Here is an 18,483-nt window from a genome sequence, read left to right on the forward strand (position 1 = left end):
CTGTCTAGTTATTTTTCAGGAATTTCACTTTAAGTACTTTTACTTGAGTACAATTTTAGTCCTTAATCTGTACTTTTACTGTGCTATTTTTTTCTTCAACCTGCAGTCACAATCGGTTTATTTTTTCTTGTCTACGGTGATTTGCTATAGAATAATCAGTCCTGCGATTCTTATCAAATTGTGCATAGAAAAATAGCATGATAGACCTACTTCAAGACCTCTCTGGGATTCTAATTGTCTTTCATATTTTACAATTGAAAAATTATTAAATACATTTAGAATTGAACTCAATTGAATTTTGATATTTCTGCATCACAAACGCTTTATTTATTTTAATTTTATTGTGTTTTTCTGGGGTGTCACTGTGGTGCAGTGGGTAGCACGATCACCTCACAGCAAGAAGGTTGCTGGTTCGAGCACTTTCTGGGTCAGGTGGCATTTCTGTGTGGAGTTTGCATGTTCTCCCCGTGTTCGCGTGAGTTTCCTCTGGGTGCTCTGGTTTCCCCCACAGTCCAAAGAAATGCGGTACAGGTGAATTGAATAAGCTAAATTGGCCATAGTGTTTGTGTGTGAATGCAAGTATGGATGTTTCCCAGTGATGGGTTGCAGCTGGAAGGGCATCCGGTGAGTAAAACATATGCTGGATAAGTTGGCGGTTCATTCCGCTGTGGCAACCTCTGATGAAGAAAGAAAATAAGTCGAAAAGAAAATGAATGAATGTGTTTTTTTTCTGGGACAGTGTTTTTTTCTTAAATATATTTGTTAATTTTCTTAGTACTGTTGCATTGTAATTTTGTTCTGCATTACATCTTCTGTGATGTTTTTGAATGACAATAATAAAGGAAACTTGAAACTTGAATTTAAAGACACAAACACTTTATGAATGCAGCACGCATGTTCAGTGTGAAAGTATGAAAAGTTTCCAAAAAGATGAAAAATCATTACACGCATCCTGTTTTAGAAAAAGTTTTAGAAAACTAAAACTAAAGCTAATGCTAAAACTATTGGTTAAAAAAACAAAACATTTTCATTAATTGAAATAAAATAATTCACAATAAATGAAAAATTAAATGAAACTACTTTAACTGAAAAACTAACTGAAATAAAATAGTTTGAAAAATAAATAAATAATAGTTTTCAGAATCAATAACCATTCGTTTTGTGGCACAAAATATGACCTGCGACATTTTAGAAAAATAACTGTAGATGCCACCAAACTAATTACATATAAACTAAACAGAAATGTGTTTACAAAATAAAAACAAAAACAAAACTATTAATTAAACAAACTACAACTGAACTGAAATGTATAGAAAATGTGAAATTAATATTGAAATAAAGCTAATTTAAAAATGCTAAACTATAATAACCTTACAAGTAAAACTGAAGACTGTTTAGACTGCATGTCTCTGTAGATGAAGATGAAGGATGACTGAAATCACCAAATGGCCTTAAACACATGAACAAATTGCATATATTTTATCAGGACTGCATGAGTTTGGTTTGCGTCTCCAACTGCTGGACACTCGTAGCTTATTAATCAGGTTTCAAAGTGCACACAGTAACCTAAGCATATAGTGTAGCATAGTGGTCCCCAACCACACCCCCCAACCCCCTTGGGCTGCGGTCAAATTTTCAAGCGTTGACCGGTTCATGGTGATAAAACGGTTGGGGACCACTGCTGTAGCATATCCTCACAGCAAGATTTTTGCTTCGTATGTTACACAGATTATTGCTTTCTGACAGCTAATTATAGGTAATTATGATTTCACATCAAATTAATCTCACATTTTAAATGTAAAGTTCATGATTGGAAAATTAAAAAAAAAAAATTAATTTGGAAACACCCTTAAAACAAAATGGCACTGAAGTAAGCTAGTAAGAGTATAAGGTGGAATAATAGTCACAGTGTAATACACTGAAAACAATGCTGGTCCCAACACAAATCGATTTAAGTTAACACATTTAAGTGGATTGAACATAAAACAATTAAGTTGTCTCCAAAAAAAATCTCAATACTGTGTTGTTTCAGCTCATTTTAAATAAGTAACTTGAACAAGCAGCAAAAATATATGTTTTGAGTGTACTCCCTACTCTTGAGTACTTTTAGAAGGGCTATGTTTTACTTTAAATAGTATTTAAAACTGACACTTTTACTCTTCGTTCACTATATTCCTTGGTAAGAATATATGGAATGATATTTTTACTTGAGTAGGATTTTTCAGTACATTACACCACTGCTAGCAGTCATTTCAAATAGTCTAGCGCAGTTTTCTTATCTGTGGGATGGGATGGTGCAGCTAGTTTATTTTTACATTCACTTTACGTAACGCAGTTCCTCCTCCTGTGCCGTCCTGAGGAGAACAAGCCTTGAATAATGAACAAGCACATATGAAGGTTAGCAGGGTGAAGCAATCACTAAAGGTTCAAAAGTCAGCAATCACCTTGAGAGTGTAATGGACTCTGTAATAGTCCATTCAGAGATTACATAAGAAGGGTCAGAGCAAGCCAATAGAAACAAATTCCGGTGAAGGTGTATTAGCATCTTATCTCACTTGACACACTTTCTAGGGGATGACTTCTGAGTACTAAGTTACTCATTCCTCAAGAATGCTGCACAGACAAGGTCTTTAACACTACAATCACCTAGGGTTGCTTGAAGTAAACAAGAACAAGTAACTCCAAAGCACTATTGCATTGGTCATATTTCATTCAGAAAAGAATGCATAAGTGCTCAAAATGTGCTTTTCTTACTTATATCTCAATATCTCAAAATTCTTAAATACAGAAGAATTTTTAGACAAGCAAAAAAAAAAACATCTTGTTTTCAGAAACAATGAGTCAAAATGAAGTGTTTTTTCCTTAAAACAAGCTAAATAATTTGCCAATGGGGTAAGCAAAATAATCTTGTTTACATGTTAATTTTGACATTGTAACGGATGTGGCAATCAGACACATAATTATTTTGCTTTATTCAACAAATAATGCACCGTCAACCTCTTCCATCCAGAAAGAGCAATGGTCAGTGTATAATCCGATTTCAAAGGTTTTACGACATGAAAGAAATGTGCTGCTTGGAATGGACAGAGACATGGTCACGCTCCTATACAACTTGCGTCAGACTTTTTTTTTTTTTCCCATGTAATCCTTTATTCCCTCTTTATGTGTAATCAGGTGTTTTGCAACAAGTCTCTTGCTCATGTATTAATATTATGGTTTCAATACTCCAGCAATCAATGTTTAACTCAACCACAGCTAAACAAGATGATAGAGAGTTCATGTCCCCGCAGAGCTAATATGGTGTACTGAATGATCATTTACATTTTAAGAAACATTTTAAGAAACTTTTCTTCATCAGCATTCATCCAGAACGCATATGCAAATCCCCAAGCTTCCTAACAAAGGACTATAAAACTTCCATTGGGAAAGTAAGTTTCTCATTGGTCAACTCAGCTCCTGAGGGTGGTACAAAACCATCCTTATAAAAACTGGCGATTAAGACCAGCCCCTGAAAAGGAGGGAGCCCAAGGAGGGACCTGGGGTGAGACCCCAAAAAAGAGCCCAGAGAGAGTTCCTCCTCTTAAGGTCCAGTGAGTAAACGTGGACCCTGACAAAAATGGGATAACAGCCCAACCCAAACTTTCTCATCTCTTTTACTTTTCTTTCTTCCCTTTCCGTTGAGAGTCTAGTCAAATTTAGTGTGCCAAGAGGGCAGAAGTCAACACGACTACAGGCTTTGCCGCCTCAAACTTGGAAACTACAGACTCCATCCCCCTCCAAGCCTCACAGGATAAAGAACCCAGCACCAGTAAACCCACATGGGAACCCAGCTCAACAGAGGGAGTTCTTCACACCACAAAAGAAATGCAAGTAGCACCTCGAGACTTTACTGAACTGGTGTAAATTATACATAACCCTAAAGAAACCATAGAAGGGTTAAATTGAATATTTTTAGATTGCTTGGTTTGGTCTTATAAAATTCAAGGTTTTTACATCATTACACTCTCTCAAACTCTTATTTTTCTCTCTTTACTCTTCTCTACAACCTGTATGAATGTGTGCTTGTGTTTGTGTTAGGTGTTAAATTCTGTTAAATCAGTCAATAAAGTTTAAATTGGTATAAAGAAAGGTGCCTGTGCATATTTATGAATCTACTGCCTTAAACTTTGATCTTGTTACCCTGCTTAAACATAAATGGGTTTTTATTTTTGATAGCAATAGCTGTAGTGGAAGTCAACCATCCGTTCAAATGATCTCTGGATAATTTGTTTGTTCGGGTTTAAAGAGTCCATTCTTTTGAAGTCCTCTTTAAATTAATCTTCAATTCACTTTGAGCTAATTCACTACAACATAATATTTCTGAAAACAAGACAATATTTTTGCTTGTGTACAAAATGCTTCTTGATATAACAATTTTTAGATATTTTGACTAGAAGCAAGACAGAAACTTTAAGTAAGAAAAGCATTTAATTTACAGTGTACCCAAGACAACATAACTTGTAATAAATCTTTCATAAACATGACTGTCATGAGGGCATTATAATTGCCATGAATTTTATAACAGCATCATTAATAGTTTTCTTAACCCCAACAACTACTGTGGTAAAGAATGAATTTGATATTAAAATGTCATTGACTAGTAATAACATGGTAATAAAATTATCTGACAGAGTATTGACACTTTAATGAGAAAATGTAATGACAAATTCAGTTTGTTCCACTAACTCTGGTTTTGTATTTCAATACCATTGAGTTTTGACTCTTAACTTTGGTTTATATTAAGTGCACAGTATCTTGTTTCAAACAAAAGGATTCTGGTGGCACTGACAAGGCAAGGGAAGTACTTGACAATCGCAGGATTCCTTGAAAGAGAGAGAGATCAGCAGGGTGACACATTCTAATGACATGCCGAGTTGATGAGACCTCCTGAAGCCCCGCTCACCGCCCTCATTGAGTGTGTGTGTGTGTGTGACATTGACAGAATATGTTTGCAACCTAGAAATTTACAATCTGTTTGTTAGCACATTAGCTGCACATGAAAGTGTGATATGATTGATGGATTTGACTTTCAGAATGTATAATGGGCTGAATACGTCGTCTACATGTTGGCAGGGTATAAAAGACACGATTCAGAACTTATAAGTTGCTTATCTAGACAGTATTTTAGGTCTCAAATGTAAAATGTTGATGCAAAAGACAGGTCTCGCTTTACAAGAATGAGAACAGTGGCATGTATACATGTTCAAATATGGTCAAAAAGCATGAGCGAGTACTTGACAATTAATGCAACGATAAACTATAGGACCGTATGTACGATAAGAATCAAATTTGAAAGTTAATTCTCTGTAAAGGCAGAATATGTAAGATTATTTCATTAAAATATATTCACAAACTACTACTATATATATCCAGTTGAAGTCAGAATTATCAGCCCCCTGTTAATTTTTTCCCCAATTTCTGTTTAACGGAGTGGTTTTTTTCAACATATTTCTAAACATAATAGTTTTAATAGCTCATGTATATATATTTATTTTTATTTATGAATTTATTTTGTACTTATATCACCACAAATGTTTTAAAGAATATTCAAATTCAGAGAAATAAACAAGTTTAACTAGTGACATGGACCGTGTCCTGTGTCGCCATGCTAATTATGTCAACACACCCTCAATTTCCAGTTTGGTTTTTATAGAAAACAGCTCTAGAGGTGAAAATGACATACTGTTCCTTTAGGGAAGATCATAAACCTGTTCAGATAGATTTGTAGGAGGAGCAGCAGTTAAACTAACAAACAAAAAAAAACCACTTTGCTTATGACAGACAAAGTGATGAAAAATGCTACATATTTTTTTCGAATCTGAAAAAAACAGACCACATAACTACACACACAAGCTGTCCTCTGACGATTGCTACCAAATTGTAAGTAGATTTGTCAAATCATTCAAAACATTACAATTTATAGCAAATTTCAAAACGGCAGTTGGACAAATTTTCGATGGGTAAGCAAAAAACTATACTACAAAATTGCATAGACTGTACAGTCCCTCTTCTTTAAATGTGACTTAATGTAAGCTATTGCTTGTAATGCCTTTTCTGGAATAAATGTTCTAATTATTAGAAAAAGGCATTTTTGAATTAGCAGTGCTGCTTTACATTTGCTCCTATAGACCCCAAAATTAAATTATTCATGACCACCATTGCAAGTGTGCAAAACCTCATGACTTTCCTACTTACAGTTCTACGGGCTGCCACATGCTGTTTTCACCCACCTGTTTTTAAGTTCATAACTTTTGAAAATGTGCATAAAAAACGTGATAAACGAGATAAACCTTTTATCTGATGAGAAAAAATGTGCATAAACTACTATCAAAACACATTTATCAAATAAATTCCAAAATGCTCATCCACAAAAAATCATGTGATTACATGAATAATGATGTATTAATATGTAAACTTAACAGTACTTTATTATGAATTAATGATGAGTTAATGCATGTGTTAATCATGTTCTAACTACAACATGAGTCACAAGAGTTCATGTGAGAATAACAGTTACATTGATTAACTGTTAGTACATGTTATTAATTAATGTATTAATTTACATTTAAATTTAAGCTAAATGTTGCCTACATAAACTCATGAGCTGTTAATGTATAATTGTGTCATGACTTTACTTGGAGGGGCACATCACCATTAACTCATCCTTAACTACTGATGACCTCCAGTGTTTAAACTGTTGATGTTGACAGAACAATTATCTATTGTGTTCAGTGTAAATGCACTACTAGACAGACGTGCATAAGGAGTTCATGAGTAGTTAAGAGTGGGTTAATGATGATGTGCCCCTCCAAGTAAAGTCATGATATAATTATACATAACATATCATGAGTTCATGTTGGTTAAATCAAACAAACTAACGTGGTAATTAATACAATAATTAACAAACAATCATGCATTAATAACATGTAAGTAAGGTGGCCGTTATTCACACATAAACTCATGTGACTCATGTTAAAGTTAGTTCATGATTAGCACATGCAATAACTCATCATTAGTTTATAACAAAGTAATGTTTAGTTTACATATTAATACATCACTATTCATGTACTGTTATTGTAAAGTGTTACCATGATTAATAAATTATTACTTCAATTACTAAACAATTATCGGAAAAAGAAAAAAATCCGAGCATACTGAATCAGTTACTCATGCAGTTATGCTAAAGGCAGCTCATTATATTTAATAACAGTGCTGGCATGGATTGTGAGCGTTGGCTGGGCCATCGCTTCCTGTTTCTGTCTATCCATATTACTACCATCATGTGTGCATGTGTATATGTGTGTGCGCATGCAGGGAACAGATGCAATGCACACTACTCAGACAGTGAGAGCTGGAGTCACAGAGGGCAGTCTAGGGGGTGACAAGCTAACACATTCAGCCATGCACATGTAAGGAGATCTGTCTCGCTACACCATATCCCTAGGGGCACTGGGGCACTGTGTGTGTGTGTGTGTGTTTGGAATGGGAGAAAAGACACAAAGCCAAGCATGTGACAGCGCCACATCCTTGCAAAACTATGAAAAGATAACAAGGCAGTGGATGGAGTGAATGGACGCCCGGCTATAACAATGCTAAGCGCTGTACAAGGTAACAGGAGCTTATAAAATGAATAGCTGGGGTACAAACAAACAAAACAAGGTGAAAAGCTTGTCAAACAACATTCGAATGAAAGGCTACGAGCTCGGAGAATGAAGCGTGAGGGCGTTTGAGGAAGCCTCTGGGTGTTTTTCGCCGAATGTTTTGCTGTGGACTACACATAACAGTGTTTACCTTTAGCTGACAGTTTGCTGTGTTTCTTTGTTTGAAACTCAACTAAAACTGTTGTGTAGAAAAGTTTGAAAAATGTTCAGATGTACACTACCTGACAAAAGTCTTGTTGCCTATCCAAGTTTTAGGAACATAGATAATAACTTGACTTCTAGTTGATCATTTGGTATCACAAGTGGCATATATGAAAGGCAAAGGCCTCTAGATTACGTTTTCTTTTTTTACCAAAATAAAATATGATCATGCCTTGATTTTTAATTATTTATTTAGGACAGTAAGGTCTGACTTTGCTTAGACAAAAGTCTCGTCACTAAACAGAAATAATGTACAGTATAGAATATAAAGTCATGGTGGAGTGAAAAAAGAATTAATATTGTGTATGACTCCCATGAGTTTGGAGGACTGCATCCATCCATCTCTACAATAACTCAAATAACTTATTAATAAAGTCATCTGGAATGGCAAAGAAAGCGTTCTTGCAGGACTCCTAGAGTTCGCCAAGATATTTGGATTCATCTTTAATGCCTTCTCCTTCATCTTACCCCAGACATGCTCAATAATGTTCATGTTTGGTGACTGGGCTGGCCAATCCTGGAGCACCTTGACCTTCTTTACTTTTATGAACTTTGACGTGGAGGCTGAAGTATGAGAAGGAGCGCTATCCTGCTGAAGAATTTGCCCTCTCCTGTGGTTTGTTATGTAATGGGCAGCACAAATGTCTTGAGACCTCAGGCTGTTGATGTTGCCATCCACTCTGCCGATCTCTCGCACACGCCCATACTGAATGTAACCCCAAACCATGATTTTTTTTTTTTACCAAACTTGACAGAATACTGTGAGAATCTTGGGTCTATGCTGGTCCTAATAGTTCTTCTGCAGTATTTGTGATGATTGGGATGCAGTTCAACAGATTATTTATTGACAAAATCTACTTTTTGCCACTTTTCCAAATATTAACTAGCAGTCAAGTATTATTTTTGTTGTTCTTATAACTGGGATCGATGACAAGTCCCATCACTAAGAAACATCAATACACACTCATACAATACTGCCAATTTAGTTTACCCAATTCACCTATATCACGTCTTTGGACTTGTGGGGTAACCGGAGCACCCGGAGGAAACCCACGCCAACAGGGGAGAACATGCAAACTCCACACAGAGATGCCAACTGACCCAGCCGAGGCTCAGACCAGCGACCTTCTTGCTGTAAGGGGATCGTGCTACCCACTGCGCCTCCGTGACGCCCTCAGACAAACATATTTGGAGTAATTTGAAATTTTAACCTGGCTTGTCCATGCTGTATAGTGTTGGATATTTGTTATGAAGTTTACAAAAGTGTATAAATCCATCTTAAAATGCATATGCAGCCATGTAGTCAACACGAGTATTATGAGGCAGATTGATGTGTATTTGTATGTTTGGCGAAAAAGAATTCAAAAGATGGTCACTATATAACCATAAAGTCGGCATGAAATGGAAGTTATAGTTTTTTTTTACCATATCGTGATATACATCAAATTTAAACATTCTTGAAAGTAGAAAAAAATTAAGACAGTGCATGATTTCGTCTTTTGAGAACTGATTGGATTGTTGGAAGATGAGCGTTGCCACCAAAATGGAGGAAGCTTGACGAGTGGACAAAACCAAGACATTGCTATGCCCACCCAAAAAGTATTCCATGAGACCAGAATTGTAGAAAAGTTGTTTCTAGGAGTGAAGGAAGGTTATGGTATGTGATAAAAGATTCATTCATTCATTTTTCGTTCAGCATAGTCCCTTATTTATCAGGGGTCACCACAGCGGAATAAACCGCCAACTATTCCGGCATTTGTTTTATACAACGGATGCCCTTCCAGCCACAACCCAGTACTAGGAAACATGCATACACTCTCACATACACTAAGGCCAATTTTGTTTTACGCAATTCACCTATGGCGTATGTGTTTTGGCCTGTGGGGGAAACCCGGAGCACCCGGAGGAAACCCACAAGAACATGGGGAGAACATGCAACTTTCACACAGAAATGCCAACTGGCCCAGCCGGGACTCGAACCGGTGACCTTCTTGCTATGAAGCGGCAGTACAAACCACTGAGCCACCGTGCCTCCCCTTGATAAAAGATTATGAAGGCAAATTAATTTTTAGAAAACAATGAAGTGCACAGATACATCATTAATAACATACACTACTATATACATATAAAGATGCGAAGAGTACATTTAGATTTCATGCTGACCTAAGTCCAGACTACCAATACCATTAAAGTCAGTTATCTTCAGCATTGATTACATTGTACATTCATCAAGGTATGGTTTCAACCACCACAAGAAAGTCACAGTTTATTTCCATCAAGAGTTGCATTCATTTTAGTCTGAGATCTTGGATTGATAAAGGGAGTCCACTACATTACATCTGTAGACATTCACTGGGGTTAAAGTCTAGGATCAAATTTAGCTTTGATTATGGTCAGGCCATTGTTTTGACAGCCATTCGCAATTCCACTAAGATTCTTCATATTGAGAATTGCATTCATTTTTGGCAGAGATCTTGAGCTGAAAATGTGAGCTATCTGACCCTGAGGAGAACCACTCTGTAAAGTCAGCTCCAGCATATCCATTTCAACATGATTTAGGAGTTTCATGAATCTTGGCAATGTCATCCTACAATATGACCATGGAACATGTCTTTATGACATAGTTGTTAAAGAAATAAAAGCAACACCATGCATTTGTTAAGTTTAAATGAATTTTGACACAAACATATATGCCAGAAAGAGAAATCTTTGCAATAAAGATCAGGAGCTTCATTTATAAAGCTTTACATAGAAACCTTCCTAAAATTGAACATGACATACAGTGATTTAAAGTGGTTAACTTAAGTCAATATGGAAGTTAACTACAGTATGTTTCATTTTCTCATCAAGTTTGTTTTTAGATTACAACCTTTGCATTGGGAGTTGCGTACACACAAATCCACATCTGATTTGTTTGATGCGCTGCATTTATAAACCCCAGGTCAGAGCTTAAAGTGTTTTTTAAGACTTTTAAATGCAAATATTTGTGGACAGTGTATTTATGCAAATAAAACTAAATAAAAGGATAGCTTACAATTGTTACTTCTACTTACTGAAAAAGCAAGGCAAATATCAGAACCCCTAGTGTTTCACGATTCAGCATTCGCTGAATCCAACGCAAAATCAACAAAAGTCGCAAATTTTTAAGATTCTGCAAAATTCATAATTTAAATGCTAAATAATCTCAAAAAATGCTAATAATCTTGTAAAACATCCCATTCCAAACCATATAATCAAATTATATTATTTCAGTTTGCAATTAATTGTTTTACATGACTTTTAGATGTTGCATGAACAGCTCATGTGATGTATTTGAGTGTCTCTCGAAAAATGATGGCTCACCTGCGCCCTCACAATCATTATATGGAATGGGGGTGGGGGATGAAGTTCAAGTGATTTACATATGAAGTCAATGCAAAGATGCGATTAGAAATCCTGTGGCACGAATTGGGCATTTTTTGTCCATTTGACGCGCTTTATACTGCAAAAGAAAGAGTGAGCATACATCTAACAAATGGAGCAATGGAATAAGCAGATGGAGATTGGTTCACAGATGATGGCCGCTGGACGTGACCGAATTGAAGGACATTATTTGTGCTTTACATGTATGGCTGGTATTATGATGTGTCAAATCGATAAATTATTTTGTTTAACTCTTTCTCTGCAGTTAACGAGAAAAAACAATTCTCTGCCACTGATGAGTTATACATCAATCTGTGTTTTAGGTGTATAATGGTAGGGGAAGCCCTAATGCATGTCCTCGGTGAGGTAGATGATGTCAAATGCTCCAGGGAGTGAATTTAGAGAGAAAGTAAGCTCGTGGAAGAAAATAAGAGTTATACAAACTTCCTTTGGCTTAATCCCTACCCAAATTTGTTTTAGATCTTCTCTTGACATGGATTTGCTCTTCAGTGTTTGGACTCTCAGTAGTGATTATTAAACCACACTGAACTGAGCTAAACTGAACTGTACTTAAACACTGAAAACTGAACCTCACTGTTTCAATTTACTATAATATTCTATGTGAAGCTGCTTTGACACAATCTACATTGTAAAAGCTCTATACAAATAAAGGTGAACTGAATTGAATTGACCAAAATAAAGAAGCTTTATTTTTATAATTTATGTCATTGTCATTGTGTCAGATTGCACACCTAGCATAGTAGGCTACCTAATGTGGCCTATATATTATATGATATAAATTTTTTTTAAATACATATATTTATATATAATTTTATTCGTAAAATTTCTGGAAATTACCAGAAATTCCTGGGAATTGTCATTTTTAAATTGCAAATAAATAAATAAATTACAAAATAAAAAAAAATAAAAACTAGAAAATCTAAAAAAAGAAAGGACAGGTTGGCTTTCTACCTCTGCTCTAAGGCATCTTAAACTCAATCTCTTCCAGCAGACCATCTCTCATCCAGCAGCAACTTGTGTTAAAATATTAATAATCTCCGACTTCTGTTTCAAATGGAAAACAAATAAGGTACTGCGGCTTCTCAAAGCAGCAGTTTTTCCAAAGTCAAGTTTTATGGTGTGCTTTACAAACCTCTGCGTAAAGAACTCTCAGACTGAATCCTGGAATCTATACTGACTTATAAAGCTTTAACACAAACAAGGTGGTCTTGAAAAGTTGAATAACTATTCGAAAGAAGCCTCTGGCATTAAAAGACAACAAAAAAAGCCATTTTTCTCTAGGCTGGAAAAACCTTCAATGGAGCAAACAAAGGGAGTATATTCACATTACAGTCAAGCTACTTGAACTTGACACCTCGGCTAATTGTTACCGTAGCCTTGGGAGTAAAGCTATACAATGCGAGATTCAGCACAGCGTAAAGTGCCTCTGCAATGTGAGAGCTAACAATGGGACAATGGCTTGTAGATACTCACTCTCGCTCCTACATGCACTAGTGTACCAAACATTGACTTTGTTAGATAGGCAGAGGTAATCGTTTCCATTAGGTAGGCTGATAGAAAACGTCTGCGGCCAGCTAGGAGTGATTTAACACACTCTGAGGCACGTACTACTTTAATTTCTCCATTTAACAGGAGCGATTTAACGGTTGCTGCTTATGCCAATTAGTGTGCATCCGGAAGCTCAGTATGTGGGAACTGTTGATGCAAGCACTCTCCATGGGCCCACTTATGCCTTTTCACTCTAGTTGTCATGTGAACAAAAGAAATAGCATCCAAAGCCCAATACCAATCCTATTTTATACCCCTACTTAACAATTCTATACCCCTACACCATACATCCCTACGCTTACCCCTTGGCCCTTGAAACAGAGTGTAAAGGGGTAAGGATGGAAAATTCCCCTAAGAAATGGGACACCACTACTACACACACATACTATATTATCATATATCTTTTCTAGAAACATAAAAAGCATAGCACACTGCTCTAATGGCAACAAAAAGACACTGTAGAACCAACTGTTGATACAGTGCTTGCCTAGAAACATAAAAAGCACAGCACACTGCTCTAATGGCAACAAAAAGACACTGAAGAACCAACTGTTGATACAGTGCTTGCCTAGAAACATAAAAAGCACAGCACACTGCTCTAATGTCAACAAAAAGGCACTGCAACACCAAGACTGTTGACACAGTGGTTGCCTAGAAACATAAAAAGCACAGTGCACTGCTCTAATGTCAACAAAAAGCCACTGCAACACTAAGACTGTTGACACAGTGGTTGCCTAGAAACATAAAAAGCACAGTGCACTGCTCTAATGTCAACAAAAAGGCACTACAGCACCAAGACTGATGATACAGTGGTTGCCTAGAAACATAAAGAGCACAACACACTGCTATAATGTCAACAAAAAGCCACTGCAACACTATGACTGATGATACAGTGGTTGCCTAGAAACATAAAAAGCACAGCGCACTGCTCTAATGTCAACACAAAGGCCCTGCAAAGCATTTCACAGAATTGAAAAATGCATTCATACCTACTCACAAAGTTGTTTTGTGATGGACGAACGCTGTTCATTTTCAGCTCAAAAGTGTTTGAGGTTCTGAGTTTCCAAATGTGCCTTTTACGCCTTTTATTTGTGGATCATGTCGCAAGAAGCACAAAGCTGTATTTACACAGTGCTCATATTCATGGAAGTATAGTCACCACAAGATTGCCATTTTATTTGCTGTAAAAAGCATATTCCCTGCTACCAGACATTTCTGACAGACTGGCCAATTCTGTCAAATCGTCGGGAAATGTTATCAGAATTTTAAACATGTCGTAGAATATTTTGCAGCAGTTATTTTAATGGACTATCATTAACATTTTAACGTTTCTTAGAAGATCATGACAGTAACAAATAAACATCAAAGTGAATGTAATAAATCAGATGCTTGTTTCCTTATTAATGTTGGTGTAAAAATGCTAACTTTTTTTACACTTGTGGGTCTCCTTGCTCGCCATATTGCTGCTGTATTCAACTGGTGTATTCAGGAAAATTTATGTGGCCATTTCCCTTACCTCTAGACCTCCAAGCAATAGATAATTGGGACACTCCACCCATGCATAAATGCACATACCGAGGAGTAGGAGTAAATGGAAGGGCTAAGGGGTAGAATTGGAATTGGGCCTGAGTCTCGACAAGAGCATTCGCTCTTCGCGTAGTGAAGCAACAAATGAGTATCCATTACATTCCTAAGATTGACAAACGGGGAGACAAAGATTAAAAAGACAATCAGGGAGTGACAGGAAGAGAGAGACGGCACAAAAGAAACCTTACTTACTCGGTCACTGGAGAAGCCAAGCCCAGATTCATTTCTTCTTTAGGGTTATTCATGTGCTCAAGTGGCAGAATCGCACCACTTAAAAGGAAAGGAGATTGAGTTTTCTATTAGCATGGCACACAGGGGGATGCTGTGTGTGGGGTGAACACACTGTCCTTGTTCTGTCAGCAGTAAACTTGCAGGTCGGGAAAGTTTGAGGCAATGTGTCACAGATATCACCAGCCAAATGTACTGATATCTGACAGCCGAGGCACTGGATTTCACCTTTAATGGCGAAGTATGAAATATTTAGGGCTTTACAATATTTTATCCTATTTAAGTTTTATGCGACTATGAGCAGACCATTAGCAGGGTAAGTGACCACAAAAGAGGGTTGAGAATTTATTCATTACCATTCACATAACAATTCTGGACCTGTGTGGCTGGCAAACGTTTTTCCCATGCACATTTTCCTTGCAGATTTAGATCCTTTGCCTTAAAAAAAAACTTTTGCACTAATTTTCAGTGGTGCTACAAAAGTCCTACATGTTTAGCATGGTTGGATCCCCAAATGTTTTTTGCACAGGCAATTCCGCTTGATTCCTAAAATGTTAAGACTATAATACACTGTGGCCACCTGCAATCTGAAACAGTCTTCGTCTACAGTATTAGAATTAAGACTGCTTTTACACCTGCCTCTTTTAGTTTGGTTGAATTGCACTTAAGTTTGTTTACCCTTTTGGTGCGGTTGATTTTTGGCAGGTGGGAATGCAGCAATCGCACTCTGAAACTGCAGCAAATGCATACAGATATATAACATATGATGATCAGGGAACCAGTAAGCCAATGCAGTGTCATTTCTCCATGTAAACAATTGTCTTGTTATCTGCCGGCTTTTCCTGATCTCTTTTGTTTCCTTTCCGTAGTTCTGCAGGAAACTTGCACACTTTAATTCTGACCAATGCAAAAGCAGTTTAGGTAATACTTTTAGTGACTTTCTGATCAACCAGTGATGTGAATGCTGTCATATGACTGCGATTTGCTTTGTTTTAACAGGTTCAGGCCAGAGCAATTAACGTTGTGCTTCAAGTAATCGTTTCTTGGTCAAACCAAACGAAAGAACCACATGTGAAAGCACTCCAAGTGACCATGGTGTATATTATGGTGTATAATAATGGTGAATATACACCATATCTATATATACAATTTTATATAATTTTTAAATATATTGATTTTGTTTTTGCAGAGGATGAACATTTAAAGAAGACACAACTGCTTGGCACATGCTTACTAAAAATAAAAATATCTAAAATAAATATGGTTTAGGATTTAATTGTTTGTTAGCATGTACTTGTGTTTAGTGTGTAGCTATATTTAGTCTCAGCCTCAGATGTCATTTCAAGGTCTTAACATGAACTTCTTAACATAACTTTCTCTCATGTGTATTGCTGTCCTTGGCCAATAAAAGCTGTGATGGAGTCCAGACTTTCCGTCAATCTGACAGTCTGGTTATGTACAATTGAAGCCAAAATAATAATTTAATTATTATTACTATAACTATACATAATATTTCACTAGTCATTTTGCAAGATACTAGAACTCCGCTAAGGGCCGGGACACACCATGTTGATGGTAGGCTGTTGGGCTTCGTCAGTATGTCGGTCGATCAGTGTTGGTCCGGCGTGTTCCACAAATAGCCTCTCGTCGGGTTAATGTCAGAGCTAGTTGGTCCAATTCAGCATGGAAGTTGGCTGAAGAGAGCGCTCTGACTGGTTATTCAGCAACGAATCAGAGTGCGAGTGTGAAGTTGTGAAGTGATGTGGCTAGTAAACAATCCAAGTTAAGAAGGGACACGCAAAGTTGATTTATTTCTCAAATAATTGCTAACGATAACGATTATGTGATTATCAGACATATTTTAGGGAGCTAAACCCTTTATTTATGCTTTGCACATGCGTGTCAGATCTGGTCTCCCATTCTGGGGTGCGTTTCTGAAAACCATCGTTTGCCAACTAAGGTCGCAAGTTGCGTCGTTACAAACATAGTTTGTTGATTTGGTGTTTCCCAAATCCGTCTTTCAACGAACATTCGCAAACTGTGTCGCAATCTTGTATGCTTGCAACTACACCTCTAGAGCTGTAATTAGAATCATAGTTCCTGGCTGTGTTCTATTCCCAGTTATCCTCCCTATGCCCTATTCATTTAGAACATTCTAACATTTAAACTTGGAATGATAAAAAAAGCATTAAAGTCATCTCTCTTAGGTGTAATTTGCTTTCAAAGTATTTTTACAGTTCAGTTTTAGCGATCTTCATGTTGACAATTGCTCCCTTTGCATCGCACTTTGAAAACATTGATGTCATTTTGAATACAGTCATGGCTCATGACGAAAGCTATAGGTGACCTATTATTTAAAAGCGCAATTTATGTTATGTCTCCAAAGCTTGTGAAAACAAAAAACATAACATACGTTAATGCTTTTAATTTATAGCAGGTTATTTATTAGGTATAGGGTTAGGGTTAGGGGTACTGTATTTGACACGGGCCTGTTGGTTAGAACATTTCTGCAGTGGTTTGCATGTGTCAAATTGTAAAAGTAGACTTTTCAAAAAAAGAAATATAAATAAACAATATCCTACTTAAAGTAATAATAATAATAATAATAATAATAATAATCGTCATCATCATTAATATTATTATTATTATTAAAGTAGGATTTTTTTTCATTTCCTAATAATTAATAAATATTAAATTTCATTTTTTAATAAATCGCCTCATTTATTTATTTATTTATATGTTTTTTATATGATATTAAAATACATGTTAGCTTTTATAAGTGATTATATGTTTTAGAATAGAATATGTAATGTTCTCAATAATATTTGTAAAGGAAACCCAGGCTCTATATATGCCATTTACATATATTTCAACTAATATAAAAAACGAGTGCAGGTTTTTACCAAAACTAATATTGGATGTTTTTTAAAAGTTTTGGGAAACAGTCGTTACTACATCGTTCTTTTCCCAAATGATGCATCGTACTATAATAGTTCAGCCGCAAGTTATTTCGTTGTTTGGGAAATACAGTACACCCCTGAACGAGAAAATGGACTGCTGCCCACCACGATGCAGAAAGACACATCCTTCCATGCAGACACAGAATGTTCGTTCTTGAATTAGTCATCTGCCGCCCATTTGGTGTGCTCATGGGCAGCTTTTTGGTCCAGACAAAACCAGATGTGCGGCAACAAGTTGGGTTTCGACAGTGTTAGTTGTTTGGCGCCAACTTGGTATACCGGCATTTAAAGTACAATTTAAAGGCTAAATGAGGTTAACAGGGTAAACTAGGCAAGTTAGGGTTATTACATAAGTTGTTAGGAAAAAAATAAGACTTTCTTTTAAAGCACTGACAACCACCAAACATATCTAGACATTATATCTAGACATTAATGCAGTTCCAATTGGTGTCATTAGTATCAAAGCAACTTTAATGAGAAAGTGTCTACGGGAAATATGACTACCTTGTTCATTCATTTACAAGCTGTTAAATTCTGATTTGAGCAGCAGAACACCAGCAAAGCTAATTTGGTCATTCGCTCTTATGAGCTTCCTACTGACAATACATGCAAACAACAGTTAAAAGATGAGACATAGCTGGACTTTAATGAGGAGCTCACAGCAGAGTGTCAAAGCTACTCATAATTACTGCACACTGCAGAGGATTGAGGTGGGAAAAAACACGGCCGCATTCATCCAGTTTTGTCAGCTGAATACATTTAAAAGGCACAAATGTCCCTTTAGCTGCAGGTGAAATCTATTAAAAAGTTGGCTGGAAAATGCTCAAGCCTGCATA

Source organism: Danio aesculapii, chromosome 6 (genome assembly GCF_903798145.1).
Source record: "Danio aesculapii chromosome 6, fDanAes4.1, whole genome shotgun sequence".
NCBI lineage: Eukaryota > Metazoa > Chordata > Actinopteri > Cypriniformes > Danionidae > Danio > Danio aesculapii.